The sequence below is a fragment of the Crocodylus porosus genome, unplaced genomic scaffold, assembly GCF_001723895.1.
Source record: "Crocodylus porosus isolate Cpor-Errol unplaced genomic scaffold, CroPor_comp1, whole genome shotgun sequence".
NCBI lineage: Eukaryota > Metazoa > Chordata > Crocodylia > Crocodylidae > Crocodylus > Crocodylus porosus.
Window position 1 is genome coordinate 44,564,139 of NW_017728947.1, and position 14,862 is coordinate 44,579,000.

General features: G+C 46.1%; 1 long non-coding RNA gene across 1 annotated transcript in view; it reads left to right on the top strand.

The window, feature by feature from the left end:
- LOC109321218 overlaps positions 1-8,545 on the top strand; it is a 31,736-nt gene extending 23,191 nt beyond the window's left edge. Inside the window, exon 2 of the long non-coding RNA XR_002103999.1 lies at positions 7,552-8,545. This is a non-coding gene — a long non-coding RNA (uncharacterized LOC109321218). The remainder of the gene's footprint in view (positions 1-7,551) is intronic.
- Positions 8,546-14,862: the final 6,317 nt, after the last annotated feature.

Here is a 14,862-nt window from a genome sequence, read left to right on the forward strand (position 1 = left end):
TGCATCAGAATGAATGCATACTGGACATCTATTAAAGATTACCAATTACCAGCGAGGGCACATTTCTCTCAAGAAAATCATTCTCTCTCCAATCTCTGTCTTGATCCTCAAAGGGAATTTACAAAACAGTTTTCACAGATAAGCCTATGAACTTCACTTCAACCTCTTAGATGCAAAAACTTTTATGTACTCATTATAGACACTGGATTTATGATGCACTATAACCTGCCTGACCTCTGACTCCTTGGGTACTTCTCCACTTTTACCTGCTACATTCCCCTTCCCTTCTGCCCCCCTCCCCCTCAGCCTGTCACTCACCCCCGATGCCTCAATTTATGTTTTCACTGACTGGCTTTCTTGCCTGCAGCCCAGCTTCTGACTTCTTTCCATCCAGGAAGAACGCGCACACACCAACTGCAGATGCTTCCTCAGCTTGACAAAGGGCTTTTGAACCCAAGATACATTTCTCCAACTATTGAGTTGATCTAATAAAAGATATCAGATTCACCCAAAGAACCTCATCTGCCTTGTGTGTTGTGGCAGCTGAAAATTGTATCTGTATAGTGAAGGTGCTTGCTGAATGCTCTGTGAGGATTAGGCCAGGTGTTTCTTGTTGTTTGTTTATGTATGGAGCTGCATGTTGCTGCTAAGAGTTTAATTACACTAAAAGATTAGTGAGGCCTTGTTTGTAACGAGGTCTTGTAAGATTAGTGTGGCCTTGTATGTAGTGGCACAGTTAAAATTAACCTTATTAGAAAAATGCAAAGGCTTGTACTGCTATTGGTTAGTCATTTAAAAAAAAAAAGAAAAAAGAAAAAAAGTTCGTAGTGAGTGGCTGAGTCAACAGTATAGCTCAAAAGTTTTATAAATTGGCTAGCAAATCCAGAAGTTACCAGAAGGAAGATGCAGCATTTTAAGAGAAGCTACTAATTTAGAAATTAGCTGCTGACCTTAATTCAGTGGGCCCATGGATCTCAAGGAGCCCAAGGACTAAACAACAGTGTCCTTCCCAGTACCCCTCCGACAGCGCAAATTGGGGATGCCTGACTTCACTGAGCTTTAAAGAAGAAGAACTTGTCATACATCAGTCATCAAAGAGAACTGCCGATAAGTTGCCGAGTCAAATTGTTATTGTCTGTACTTGTTGTCTTGTTATACTACATGTAGTCGTATGTTTGTTAAGTTAGTAAACCTTTCTTATCTTTTTACCCTCAACCATTCTCTCAATCCTGAACCCTCCTGCTGGCAGCTGAGACAATGTGTATTAAGGAAGAGTGGGATGAATGCAGAAGAAATGGTAGCCTGTAAGAGGGCCTTCCTGGTGCTGGTTAGATCTCAGCCTGCCCACCTATTTCTCGGCCAACTGCCCGTCCCTCTTTCCTCTGCCACGCCTTGATGGAAAACTGATTCAGATGTTACCTAGGTGGGAGGCTGCCCATTTAGGCCCTTGATGTTTAGGGGTGACATCCATTCTGCAGCTCTGTACCTCCTCCACACTGTGGTCCATGCCTTGCACATTGCATCTGTCACCCCCTCCAGCTGTCATCACCTCTCTAGGACCTTTGGCTCCTTCTTAGGCCCTGGCCCTGCCTTCAGGCCAGTCTGAATCCTGAGCCTCTTGCTCTGGGCATTCCTCGCTGTGGGCTCCTGGCCCTTTAACCCCACCCCACCTTTTGGGTTCTGGTCCCAGCATGGACCAATTAAGGGTACCTCAGGTCAGATCTTAGCTGCCTGCCTGTTTTCACCCTTACAACTCCACTGCAACCAGTAAGCCTCAGGCCTCTCAAAGATGTTACAGGTCTGGGCTTTCCCTAGCCAGGAATGTGTGTGCATGTGGTGGCTGGAGGTTATTGGGTGCCCCCTACCTGCCTTTCACCAGGGAGGTTAGAGGTTCTGGCATTTCCTGGGCTGCAATGCCACCGGCAGTCCCACCAGGCCTCTACCCTGGCAGGTGCAGTTTTAGGTCATGCCCAGGACCTGGGGCCTCCTTCCCCAGAGCCCCAGCCCATATCTCCAAGTTCATCCTGGCATAGGAGCTCAGTAGGGAGATGTTCTTCCCCTGTTGGCTGGTGGAAAAACTAAATTGCTGCTTCTAATGTCTGAGAGCCAGACATTAAATGGTTGTGAAGGCAACTAAAGAAAGGAAATAGGTGCAGAGGTTATTGGGTGCCCCCCCACCTGCAATGAACCATGGCTCTGTCATGTGTCTGCTTTCTGGCTGGGCAGTGCCTGCCCCTGCCCCCTCCCTCCCTCACTGCAGGGGATGTTGATCTGCTTTCCCCCCTCCCCTTCTACCACACTGGACTTGACCAGCTGGAGGCAGTTCTCCATGCTGATGGCTCTGCTCCTTGCTGCCCAAGTGCTGCACTGAGGCTGTGTGCAACAGGTGCATTTATCGGCCAAATTATCAGCCCTATTGGGCCGATATCCAATACAGCCAGTGTTCTTTATATCAGTACCGATCTGATATTGGACTGATGTATTGGTGCACCTCTATAGGCAAGTGATCAGTGTCATAGTCAGCATTGTGATAGCTATGAGGAAGGACAATTACTGAAAATGGACGGTCTAGTGATGAGGTCCAGCTGGTGCCAGTAGCCAGATCTTGCTAGAGTATGGCATGGCTTCGTTTGAAAGAATGAGTTGCTGATGCATAGGTTAAGAAAGGAGCAGAACTCCAACAGCCTTTATCCATTATTCTAATATAAAAGCCTTAGTCTGTCTGTCTGTCTGTCTGTCACACTTTATTTACACTCTGATTGGTTGTCTTGGCAGCCAATAACAATGCTTACTGAAACAACCAATTGGAGTGCTGTACACAAACAGAAGCGCCACCATGACAATGGGGACTCATTGCCTTAGCCAAGGGCTGGCCACACCCCCACTCCTCTCCCCTTCCCGGTCTTGACTGAGGAGCCGGGGGAGTGGGGTGAGGCCAGCAACACTGGCCTTCACCCTCCCCCTTCCCAATCCTTCTCCTTGGAGGCAGTAGCGCAGGCTGCTGGCGGCACAGCACTGGCCTCGCCTCCCTGTTCCTTCCTTGCCGCTGAGACCCAACAAAAGCCAGCAGGGAGGGGGAGGCAACAGAGAGGAGGTGGGGAAGGCAGTGGGAAGGGGAGGTGGGGCACATTGGTGGTGCCCCACTGCTGCCACGGGCCTTGAGAACAGCCAGAAGGGAAGGGAGCAGGTGGAGGGAAGGGGTTGCCCATGGCCAGATGTGCAGTAGTGGTAGCATGGGGTGCTGGGTGGAGGCTGCGTGGGGTGGCGCACAGGGCCAGAGGCAGAGTGGTGGGTGGTAGATGTCAGCGCTCCGTGACCACCCCCCCGGTCATTCTTGATGGACAATTTGGGTAGTCATTCATACTCCGTGTTATGTGAGCCCAGGCTAGTTGACCAGGATTCACTGTTATCACTAACTCTGACACTGAAGTCCCCCAAGAGTTGCAAGTTCTCAGTATTTGGAGTCTTACTGAGAACACTAGCCAGTTCTTTGTAAAACTTGTCTTTTAATCTCAGCAGAAGAGTAGAGTGTTGGAGCATTGGCACTCACTAAGGGGACTGTACCTTCTAACATATAAAGGTGGAGTTATGAGGATCCTCTCCAGAACCATTTGATGGGGTCTTAATCATTTTGAGAAGATTGTTTCTAACTGCAATGCCTACACCATGTTCATGTGCATCTTTGGAGCTTTTCCTTGCCATAAGAATTTGTAGTATTTTTCTCTTAAGGAGTCATCTGAGGCCAGGCATGTTTCTTTGCAATACTGCAATGTCAGTGTTCAACTTGTTTAATTCCATATTTATTACAGCTGCCTCATGAGCATCAGAAATATTCACAAGATTGTCACTCAGGTCAGTACACATGGTCCTAATGTTCCATGCTGAAATACAGTGTATTGATTTTTTTTATTTTTTTTTCATTTCTTGTGCAGTGATGCAGTCTGCCTTTCGAGTTTTCTCTTGGCTTCAGGCACCCTTTGGAGTAAGCAAACCATGGTGCATCAGCAACTTATTGGCTGAGGGCTGCCCAGCTTTAGGTGGGGAATAACTGACCAAGGAGATTACAATAGTGTCTCCCACTGGCCCCTGAAGAGTCCCTCTCCACCAAATTAATTATTCTCACTCGTCCACTCACTTGCACACTGTGTGGATATAAATTTACATCACCTTATAATATACTGAACATTTACAGTAGCTGGTACTACCTATGACCGTTAACACCAAGTGCTAGACAGTGGTTAAATAACTGGTCAACTTTGAAGAAGTGGAAGTGACAAAGTGGGTGAGGGAGCTATAGGTGAGCCAACCTGGGAGAGATGGCAGCTCTGCTGTGCAGCTAGTGGCAGTCCTACAGTAGTTTTGTCTGTCACGGCAGGTAGTTAAAGCCTGCACCCCACGGGCGCTCTGGCTTGTCTCTCGCAGCCTGCACCCCACCGGTGCTAGTCAGTTGCTGCTCCCTTGCTCTGGGGCTTCTCATGCTGCCCTGGGGCTCAGGTGGCTGTAGCTGTACTTGGCCCCAAATCTCCACCTTGGGGTCTTGACCCCCCTGCCGGGCTCAGGCAGCCTCAGCCTTGCCTGGCCTCTGATTCTTTACTCCCCTTTTCGGGACTGGGGTCAGTGCACCCCCGAAAGCTCCACCCTCTCTGGTTCTGGGGTCCCCATATTACCGTGGAGCTGCTATGAGGCTGCTTCCAACCCCTAATAGCCTCACCTGGTCCTCCGGTCTAAATAGTGAACACAAAAAAACCACAAGCCCCTGGGCTATAACATAAAATCTAAGCAGTCTCGCTAAAACCATATTCAGTTCCTACCAGGGAATTCTCCACCCTGTAACAGCAGTCAGGAGCGGCTCATGCAGTCAGGCTTCTCCTCACTGTTTGCTCTGGCAGAGCTCCTTCTCCCTTGGCTGCTGGTAGGAGACTGCCTGCCTTGCCCCAGCCTGGGGTTATATGGGAGCCAGGCCCTGCCCCTCCTGGTCAGGTGACACCCATTGGTTACTCTGGCAGCCCTCAGCTGGATTCCTTACTGCTCCACAAGTAGCAGGCACCTCGGTGCCCTGCTACAGGCACCTACCTTCCTTTTGGATTTAACCAGCAAGGCTGGCGTGGGGGTGGGATTGGGGACACCCTGATGTATGGACAACTTCCTATCTTCATATAAACTGCCTAGGCTTTTGGACCTTGGAGAGTCACTCCAGCTTTGCTTTCTTTCGAGTGAGGATTCAAAATGGTAGGTAGCAGTTATGAGTTGTAAGTCCAGCTTCTTTGGTAAGGAGAGGGATATATATATCAAGTGAGGGTGATCGGGCACTGGAAGAGGCTACCTAAAGAAAAGAGGGATGAATAGAGGGGGAATATATATATCCATTATGCTAAACATTTATATAGAGTTATTATGTAAAGGAATTCATGATTTTGAGAGAACATCTAGCCTTGAAATGTGCGCAAAGTTTGGTATGTTAGCTCTAAATTTGGCAGACTTAGAGAAGTTAGCTCTTTAGAAATCATTTGGGTATAAATAGTAGTGCATTCTTGATATTTGGGACTTCAGAGAAGTTAGATCTATAATGCTGTAAATATTAAAGTATCAATCTGCAAAAAAAACAAAAGAGGAGGAGTGTTGGGGGCAATTTATGCAAGGTAAGTAATTGGTCAAAATTTAACATTTTTGTCTGGGTTGTATGTAAAAAAAATTATGAGCATGCCTAGCAGGTGGACAGCAAATGATGATAAAATTTACATGGAACAAGAAAATACATGGGCATAGATACTCTATATAAACCTTAATCAAGATGGCCTACCTGTTCTAAATATTTTGTGTGATGGCATATGAAAGAGATTTCAGTGTAGTATTTGAATATATCCATGAGGATCTAAGCTTAATTTTTTTCTTCAATCTATTGTTGAGTGTCACTTAGTTTTACTTTTATGTTCAAAATATATTCAGTGTTGTTGGTAAGAGTGCTGCCATTCTGCCCACCAGTGGCTTAAGTAACTTTAGGATCATAGGAAAGTAGTGTTGGAAGGGACCTCCATTGAGTCCAGCGCTCTGGTCAGTGCAGGCCCTAAGCTATCTCAACCAAGTATCTGTCTAATTTGCTTTTGAAAGTTTCCAAGGATGGAGGTCCCACTGTTTCTTTAGGTGGCCTCTTCCAGTGCCTAGCTACCCTCACTTTATTTCTGGCTGTGCTTGGACAAATACAACAATATCAAGGCAGTCAATTCAATAGTGCTAGTGGATTGGGAACTCTGTAATTCAGCTAAACATTGGTCTTTATTAAACCGGAAAACTGAGTTTGTGAACTAAATTAAGAAAGAGAATGTCCTCCAGAAATTTGTATTCTCCCTTCAGAAAGAAGAGTAGCAGAGAGAGGACCTTTTTTCATATAAATATGGAGAAAAGTCTGAAGATGTAGAGCTCCATGGGCTAGATACAAGTCTCATGTTGTTTATTAAACCCTTTGAATTTTTCTATAAACTTTATCTTTAATTGGTTCAACTTTCCATTAGACCAGTACCTTCAGTTGGACCTTTATGGTTCTATTGATATTGTCATATAATAATATGATTACAGCCAACTGTATGCATGCCTAACATATTATTACCCTGAATACAGTACTTCCTTGGTTATCTGAATCCCTTTGAAAAGCACCTCCTGAAAAGCCATTTGGATGGGTGAATTTTTTCAGATAAATAAAACAGTTACAAGTTACTGCACCTCTACTCTTAATAAAGTAACTTATTAAAGGAGTGGGGGGCGGGGTGTGTGTGTGTGATCTTTTTTTTAGCGGGCATGCTTTAAATTAAGCCTGTGCCCTCCCTGTGTAACTCTGGTCCCCTTCCTATGATTTCGTGTCCCTTCATGATCTGCTGCATGCCACATACAGAGCCTGCCTGCTCACTTGTGGCATGTGTACTGCAGGCTGGTCACCACTGTATTAAAGAAAAGTTTAAAAAGTCAGTTGCCAAATCAAGACAAAATCCTAGCTTTTTTGTCTTGTGATGGAAAGTAGCTGCAATTGCAGGTTAACTAGCTACTCTTCTCCCTGATTGGCCAGGGCCACTGCTGCTTCTGAGTGCCCTGATCTGGAGCAGAGCTGTAGCAGGTTTGGGGGTGAGGAGGGGAGAGGGTGAGCAGAGTTGGGGAGGCAGGCTGTAGGGAGGAGTAGAGGGTAGGGAAGGCAGGGGATGTAGGTGTAGGCACAGGCACAGGGGGTGAGGGGAAGGAGGGCAGGGGAGCAGGAACAGAGGGGCATATGGCAGGGTCAGGCATGGGGTGGGGGACAAGTACAGGCATGATGGGACAAGGGGCAGGGGAACCAGAGACTGGAGTCTGGCCCCTTAACCCTTGCTGTTTTCCTACCACAGCAATGAGGGGAGGGGATGACCTACATATTTAAGATGCTTTTTTCACTAATTGGATTCTATACTTGGAAAGTTATAATAATTATATATTTTTTTCTGTATATAGAATCTCATTATTGGGGGGTGGTCATCTTAAATTTGAAATTGTTTTGGATTCAAGTACAATATGTCACTTTTGGTTTTCTAGGGAACATCTTTTTAAAGTTGTGGTGTGAGGCAGAGGTTGTGGCGAGTCCCAAAGCAACCAGCCCCCAGAATGAAGAAGCAGGGACCTCTAAGTCTTTCCCTGTGTGTTGTTGCCCCCCACCTCCTCCCCATGCCTGGTCTAGATACCACTACATGGGGGTTGGTAGTATGTAAGCAAGTACAGGCACTGGCTGTGCTGATAAGGCATGCAGGAAAAATGAGGTGTGCTGTGGATTGGATGGAGAGTAGCAGTGACAGCCCAGAAACAAGGGCAAGAAACATCTGGTGACACTGGTACATGTGGGTGGAGGAGTGGGTCAGTCTGGTAATGTGTCTCAACAAGATACCCCTTGAAAATTGCCACCTCTTAGTTTTCACTTGTTTTTTTGACTATAGAAAAAAATAGAGCAGTTATTTGACTGCAGAGAATTCAGAAAAACCACAGCAGCTTATAATGTTTTTGATGCTATGGATTCCTATTGTAATCTCTGGGTTTATCTTGTGAATCATGTTCATATACCCAACAGTGCTGCTATTGCATGGCATCCCATGGCACTTATCACCCTAGGGTGCCATGTTACCTTGGCTGAGAATCACTGGTTTAGTAGCATAGTCTCAGGTTTTCTCTAATTTGCATTCTGTCTCTGCTTCTGACTTGTCTTACATGGCTGTGCTTCCAGAATGTGCGTGAATGAATGTGGTTGTACCATAGGGAGTCTTTCAAGCACTGAAGTCCCACCTAGTGTATAGTCATTGAATTGTGTGTGTGTTTGTTTTTTTTACGTATGTGATGGGGTAGGGTGTGTGTGTGTGTGTGTGTGTATAATACTGTGAATAATACAGATGGAATATATGTTGGAGAAGTTGTAGGGAAATTGGTGAACATATGCAATTTATTAAATAAAAATTGGCATTTAATTTGTGACTTAAATACTTATTTTGGAGGCATTTATGATCATTTGATCCATTATAATCTTTTCAGAGCTTCCTTGGGGGGGGGGAATGTCCCAAATTTGGGAATGATTCAAAAAATCAATTAGATGCGTAGAAAGGAGGAAAAGTTCTGTATTTAGTTACGGTTTATTTAGTACTTGGATAGAATATATTTGCTGGCAAAAAGCCAAATGATTGAATTTGATAAATATTTTGAATATAAGATGTAATATACTTGTTTTGGTTTGTTGATTTGACAGAAGTGTCCTCTTGTGTAAGAAAATATATGGTGACAGTCTTTGGTTATGTAGGGAGGATCATCCTACATGTCAGAGGGTGAAATATGACAACTGTATTGTAGCATGTTTCCCGAAGCAAAATAATTTTCAGTTCATTTTTATAATGGCTAGTATTGTTTGTGGTACTTATAATGATCTGTAAAATTGCTTACAGTTGTACTGCTAAAATAATTGTTTTAAAGGAATTGTTGCCTGTATTTTGATGTATGCTTATATTTGGCTTTGACTGTAGTATTTTCAGTGTGTTCTGTGATGATGCTCTGCCCTGTATTTTAGAAAAGTTTTTTGGCATGGTAAATTTCTGTGAAGTCATGCTGTTTTTTGATCTTCAATTTCAGTTACGTTAAAGCAAAAATGTGTTGTTTTTTTGAAGTCCTACAGCCCAAAATGTACATGCTCCTGGGCAGCAGCTTTGCTAATTTCCAGCTTTGACTAATTTTAAGCTCTTTAGAAATGGTGTTTATAATGAAAGTGTTAACACAATTACAAATATACCAATGGATGTTGTATTGATAACATTACAAATACACTGTAGCTGATTTGGAATAACATTGTCACATAAGTGACACATTTTTGTAAAAAAAAACCCCCCAAACTATAATTTTTTTTAAAATGTACATTTGAATGTGTACATTTAAATTGAATGACTGTTCACACACTCCAAATCTATTCCATTTAGCTGACCCTGAGAACTTGATGAACCAGTGTATCTTAATTCTGCAAGTTCCAAGGACTTTAAATGTAATGTGATACTATCACCTGTTTGAATGTAAATAGTTTGTGATCTTATCGATGCTACTGTCCTCAGAAGTACCAATTAATAGTAGTTTTATATAACAACTCTTGTACTGTGTTAAGCATAGGCAATACTGTTTCAGTTCAGTGCTGTTACTCCTAGAGGCAATTACATTAATTTGATTTATATCCTTGTTCCTTAAAGCATTTTTGATGTTAGGGTGAACAGGTACTGCTCTGACTGGCTCTAAGAAGGTTGCTGGCCCTCTAAGACTCAGAGCTCTGCTGCAGATGCTCAGCAGCAGCTGCTAATTCACCTAGCTGGGAGACTAGGGGCTGGCTGGAACTGCTAGCAGCTAATGAGGGAGGAGTCACGAAGAGGGTTTAAAAACTCCAGTAGGGGGTGAAGAGGAGAGGATAGCTGTGGTGTTGAGAAGAACAGAGCCAGAAAAATCTCCCCCTTGTCTGCAGGAGGCCAGCAGGTTCTGGCTTGCTTGCTTGCTTTTTTTTTTTTTTCTCCCCTCCCCTTGCTCAGTTGACTCACTTATTATGGTTGTGAAACCTCTCTGAGAGGAATAAAGACTGTTTTGAAAGAATGAACTGAGAGCTGGCTGGCTTAACTAAGGAAGCTGGGTGAGTGACCCACTTACACTGGCACTGGAGGCAGACGGGTTCCTTTAGCTCGGCATTCTCTCCAAGCATTTCTTCTCCAGTAGCTGCTAGCAGCTCAACAAAGGTTCAGTAAATGCTTCAGTATTTGTTATACACGTACATTCTTTTTCCTCCACTACTGGGCATATAAGGTAATATTTATACCCATGTTATCAATGGAGAACTGAGTCTCAGAAGCTAATTAATTGCCCAGGATCATGTAGGCAGAGTAAGGAGTACCTCATTTACTAAATTTCTGGCTTGGATAGCTTCAGACTTCCACTTGAACCAGTCCATTCCACTGCCCATGTTTCCTAAAAATCTCACTGCTGGAAAAATTTCCTTCCCTGGAAATTTTCAGAAGCAGGTTGGACAGACATTTGGCTGAAATGGTTTAGTTTGCGATGTTCCTGTCTTGAGCGGGGGACTGGACTAGATGAGCTTGTGAGGTCCTTTCATCCCTACTTTCCTATGATCCTATGAAAATGTAAGGCAGGGTGATACCTTAGGGTATCTTTGCCAGTGGTGCACTGATAAAGATTTTCCTAGCCTATACCAATAGGTGAATATTAACCAGCCATATCAGGTGATACCGATCCAATAACTGATTTAACAGGACTGCAGCCAGGCAGTGTGAAGAGCAGCTCCCTGCAGGTAAGTCTGCAGAGAGGAAGGGGTGTATGTGTGTGGGGGGGTAGATTTGAAGCCCCTGTGGTGAGGGAGTGGGTCTGGTGGGCCCTGCCCAGTCAGGGCAGTGAATGGGACCCAGGGTCAAGGTGGGGAGTGTGGGACATAGCTGTGGGCGGCTTGTCCAGGAAATCATCATCCCAGCATTTAAAAATGGCTCTGAAGGCACTTAAATTCCCGCCACCATCTTTAAGCATGAGGATGCTTTTAATCGAAGTCGAGCCGAGTGGGGTGAGGGTGAATGCAGGCTGCCTGCTGTGGGACTGGGACTCTCTGCCATATTACCTTTGCCCTTGGAAACCCTGCATTGGCCGTGCACCTCCTGCTTGCCTGGCAACGGGAGGCACAACTCGCTGTCCCCACTGTTACTGGGCAAGCAGGGGACACACAGCCAGCGCAGGGCCCCTGAGGCAAAGGCAGCAGAGTGGAGAGCCCTGAGCCCACACTGGGCAGCCTGCATCTACCCCATGCAGAAATCTGGGGGGCACATGCCCCCTCATGCCTTCCCTGGGCATGTGTGCAATGGTGGGGAGCCTCCCTACTCTTGGCCCCAGGTCCCATTTACCAGAAGGCATGTTATTTATCGGTGAAGATTGGCTACACTGGCCAAAGAAAGCCGATTTACTGATAATGTTAATTTTCCTTTTATCAGTGCTGATCTGATATGCAACTGATGCATTGGTGCACCTCTAGTCTTTGCATGTGCTCTAGTGATGTTGGGAAAGGGGGCACTTTAATTAGAGAGGCTCTTGGCAGCCACTTGAATTAAAGTATCTTCAGCGTCTCTTGTATTCAGTGTCCGTGCCCTCCAATAATTCAGAGAAGCATGAGCCTTTATAGACAGCAACTTGTTTTATAGGCAATAACCCCCTTGGCTCAGCAAGGGCATTCAGCACTGCCTGAGGACTAAAAGGGGATGTACAACCAGTGGAAGGGAGGAGCTGTCACCAAGGAGGAGTACTCCTCGGTCCGTGAGTGTAGGAGAGCTATTAGGAAGGCCAAGGTAGAGATGGAACTCAGGCTAGCGTCCAGGATTAAGGGCAACAAAAAGTCCTTTTTCAAGTACACTGGGAGCAAGAAGAGGGCACCAGGCAATGTAGGACCCCTGCAAGATGTAAACGGTAATCTTGTGGCTACGCCAGATGAGAGAACTGATATTTTTAACGGTTTCTTTGCCTCTGTTTTCTTGAACAGGGACTGGGATATCTCACCTACCAGAGGTGGAGACAACCTTGGGGATAGCTTTGTTAGGCCTTCAGTCAGTGCAGATGTAGTTGGGGATCTTCTGGAAGGGCTAGGCACTTTTGAATCTGCAGGTCCAGATGCCCTCCACCCAAGGGTGTTGAGGGAGCTGGCAGGGGTCATCATGGAGCCCTTGGCCCAGCTGTATGAGCATTCATGGTCATTTGGTCAGGTGCCGGGGGATTGGAAACTGGCTAATGTGGTCCCAATTTTCAAGAAGGGGAGGAAGGAGGACCCACATAACTATAGGCCTGTAAGCCTCACCTTGGTGCTCGGGAAGATCTTAGAGAGAATCATCAAGGAACACATCTGTGGGGGGCCTGCAGGGGAGATCATGCTCAGGGGCAATCAGCATGGGTTCATCAAAGGTAGGTCCTGTCTGATCAACCTGATTGCCTTTTATGACCAACTAACTAAATCCTTGGATGATAGTGTTGCCATGGACGTAGTCTTTCTAGACTTTAAGAAGGCCTTTGACACCGTCTCTCACCCCATCCTCATCAATAAATTAAGTGATTGTGGATTTGATGCATGCACAGTTGGATAGGTAAAAAATTGGCCGATGAGGCGCACCCAGAGTAGTGTTGGATGGGTTGTATTCAAAGTGGCGAGATGTGAGCAATGGGGTAACCCAGGGCTTGGTCCTTGGGCCTGCTCTGTTTAACATCTTCGTCAGTGACTTGGGCGAGGGGGTGGAAAGTATGCTGTCCAAGGTTGCTGATGACACTAAGATGTGGGGCGAGGTAGACACACTTGTAGGGAGAGAGAGGCTGCAACTAGATTTAGGCAGACTACAAAAGTGGGCAGATGAGAATAGGATGGGGTTCAACATAGACAAATGCAGGGTGCTGCACCTTGGGAGAAGGAATCCACAGCATACATACAGGCTGGGGATTTCCCCTCTTGAAAGCACAGAGGCGGAAAGGGATCTTGGAGTCATTATTGACTCCAAGATGAACATGAGCCGCCAATGCCAGACCGCAGCCAGCAAGGCCAGCCGTACCTTGTGATGCATCCAAAGGTGCATCTCAAGCCGGTCCAGAGAGGTAATACTCCTCCTCTATACGACTTTGGTCAGGCCGCAATTGGAGTACTGCATCCAGTACTGGGCGCCGCACTTCAAAAGGGATGTGGCCAACCTGGAGAGGGTTCAGAGGAGGGCCACTGGCTTGGTGAGAGGGCAGCAGGACAGGTCCTAGGAGGAGAGACTGAGGGACCTGAACCTGTTCAACCTCAGCAAGAGGAGACTCAGGGGGGACCTGGTCGCTGCCTTCAAACTCATCAGGGGAGATCAACAGCAAATAGATACTTTTCTCCCCAGCACTACCTGGGGTGACGAGGAACAATGGTAATAAGCTGCTGGAGAATAGGTTTAGGTTAGAGATCAGAAGGCAATATTTTACAGTTAGGGTGGCCAAAATCTGGAACCAGCTTCCCAGGGAAGTGGTCCTGGCCCCTACCTTGGCAAATTCAAGAGGAGGTTGGATAATCACCTGTCTGGGGTCTTGTGAACCCAGCATTCATTCCTGCGTGTCGCAGGGGGTCAGGCTAGGTGATCTGTTCAGGTCCCTCCTGACCCTAGCTACTATGAAACTATGATTTATCAGGTGCTATCTGATAAACCACTGCTTGTGAAAAGTCCATGTTTGTTGGTATGGCTGCTATCTTTACCTGGTCTCTAAACTCATGTAGTCAATATACATTATATATCCACATGTTCACTCCTTTGCCATTCCTTTGATTATTTCTTTATATTTTATCTAGGAGTCTCATTCATGGACCAGAATCTTATTGTGCGTTTCTGATAGCTTCTGATGAAGTAGGTTGTTGTCTACAAAAGCTTAGGTCTGTCTGAATCGGTTAGTCTCTGAATATATCTTCTGGCCCTATCTTTTGCTTGATGTTGGACCAATTGCAGCTAACTGTTGGCACTGGATTTATGACCCAGATACCTTGTTCTGGACAGCCCCAAAACCCTTAGGCTGATCATGACCTTTCCATTGCAGTGGGAAGAGCAGTGGTTGGGTAGGGTAGGCGTTGTGCTGGGGGGGATATGGTTCTGGGGGGTGGGGCAGGCAGCTTGCTCCCTCTTGCCTGCTGGTTCCCCCCTGCAGTCTCTGCCCACATCCTCAGGACCCTGTACCCCCTCTCTCTTTCCCCCTGTCTTTATCCCACCCTGCCCAGCATCTGCTTCCCCACTTCCTTATCCCTACCCTTGCTCTGGCGCAAGTAGCGCTGCAGTCTGGCTCTGTAGCAGCATCACAGAGCTGGCAAGATTGCTACTGGGCCATGTTTTTTTGTTTCAGGCTGGAGTGGAGATGGAGCCTACTGATGCTGGAGTAAGGATAAGGGGAAGGGATGGAGATTGAGGGTGGGAAGGTCTGGTGGGTTCTGAGTCTGTCAGGAGGCAGAAGCAGCGTGAGGGGGTTAGGGGCCCAAGCCTGTGGAGAGAGAGAGGCAGGGGGTGCAGAGGCAATTGATGGGAGGCAGCGGTTGTGGCTCTGGTCCCTCTTGGTGGGGAACCTTGTCTTGGAAGCGAGTAAATACAGTATATGCAAATAGCATGGTCTGTCTTACCTTGTGTCATTAAAGCACAGTCTGTCAGAACAGAGGCAGTATAATCTATCTCATGCATCCTGTCTTAAAGACTTATAACTTTGCAGTTTGAATTTCCATTTACACTTTTTCCTACTATTATTCTGTGGACTTAATGAACAGATATAATGCAGGTAGGTATGGGTTAACCTTTCTTTGGCTAGTTTGGC